Genomic DNA, 1,906 nt, shown 5'->3' on the forward strand with positions numbered 1-1,906 from the left:
AATAAAAATAATAATCTGAATATCAAAACCAAGTGCAATGTGCTAGGCCTACTCTTGCTTTTTTCCAGTGTTGTGTTGTCCTCAGAAGTAGTGCCATTAGATTCCAAATTTACTGAAGATAAATAAATGAGATTAATGAAATCTTTAAATGTTGCTTTCATTCAGGTAGCCTATTGCTTCTGAGACTTAATTCTCTAAATAGTGAAAATCATCAATACTATAGTGAGTAGTAGATAAATCTAATGCCCCTTCACTTGAATAGAAGGTCGTTCTAAAGTCTGATCTCTAAATTCTTTCAAGTACATTTATTTTTGTTCAATTTTGCTTTGGCAATATCAAGGTACTATTAAACCTGAAGCAATTGGAGGAAATTGTGTGGTTGGGAATCACTCCCTTTTTGGTATCCCTTACTCTAAGTAATCCATTTATGGTGAGGGACTAGGGGCGGAGTCCACTTCTATGATGAGCTACCTCAGTTGTGGTGATGGTTTGGGGGGTGGGGCTGTGCTATGCTCATGGATGAGAGCAAAATTCCACTAGAGACAATACAGAAGGAGGAGACTAATCTTTAAGAGGTACCTTGACCAAAAAACTGTCCTGCCCGTATCTCCCACCATCAGTGAGGCATCCGGAGCATCATATCAGGACGCTGCACTGCTTCCCAATAGGGTCACTCTCCTGGAGTGATCCAGATTCTTGGTTGTTACCTGAGAGAGAAAGAACTAATATCCTGCTTTTATGAAAGAATACCTATGCTGTATTGCAGCTGATCAAAGAAAACAATTCTAACACATCGAAAGTTTAGGAACAGTACATTGAATTGATGTGGATTACAATTGGTCTCACAAACTAATGTAGGCTACGAAAGATGATAATAATAATCAAGAACTGAATGAAAAACTAATTATGATAATGTCTCCATTGGGGATTAGAGTGTCCCAAATACTTTGAATGGCTCAATTAAACAGAGTATCCCAATAGCTATAATATTAATAATAATAATTACTAATATGATCATAATTATTATCCATAATAATGTGCTATCCATGTGCGTGTTGAAACAAGGATGTTTTTTGTTTGTTTCCTTAGTTGTTTCTTTGACTCTAACTCAAAACTAAACACATCACGTAAATAAATCAAAGAAAAAATAGCTGCAATACCTATTCTGGCCACAATCCTCCATACTCAACTTCACATTTTCCTAAGTTGCAATACCTACTCTGGCCACAAGTGCCTTGCATAGTTGCAATACCTTCTCTGGCCACAATCGCCTTGCATAGTTGCAATACTCACTGTGGCCACAATCGCCTTGCATAGTTGCAATACCTCCTCTGGCCACAAGCTCCATACTCAACCTTTAGAGTGTTTTTTCTCAGAATTCCTCCGAACGACTAAGTTGACTTTGGGTAAGTATAACATTTGATAGAGACAAGATGTAAAAATAATGAAAACACCTTTGGAAAGAGCTTGAAATTGAGTTTCAAATGGTAACAATATCTCAAAAATGTAAAATCCCACCATGTGAAGGGTTTTCCCAGATCGCATCACAATTGTTCACATGACAAACACAAATGGCAACAGGTGCTAGTGGAACAAAAATGGTGGGAAACGTAATGAGAAGGCGGGGCAGAATCACATGAGAGAAGATAAGGCACATGTCAAACGAAAACAAACACAAAATCAAAAAACAGGGAAATGACAGGTGTCCCAAAGCAATTCCAAGTGGCCAGAATAGCCATGGCACCTAACACAAAAAGGCAATGAAATTGTGTTTGTAGTACAGCACTCAGTTGTAGTAGCAGCATATTCCCAAGTAAAGTGCATTAGAGGTCAAAGTGACATCAGCACTTGATTCCTCTGACAAAATGTGTTAGAGTTACTGATATAGAACTACTCCTCAGTATGC

This window comes from Engraulis encrasicolus, chromosome 13, assembly GCF_034702125.1.
Source record: "Engraulis encrasicolus isolate BLACKSEA-1 chromosome 13, IST_EnEncr_1.0, whole genome shotgun sequence".
NCBI lineage: Eukaryota > Metazoa > Chordata > Actinopteri > Clupeiformes > Engraulidae > Engraulis > Engraulis encrasicolus.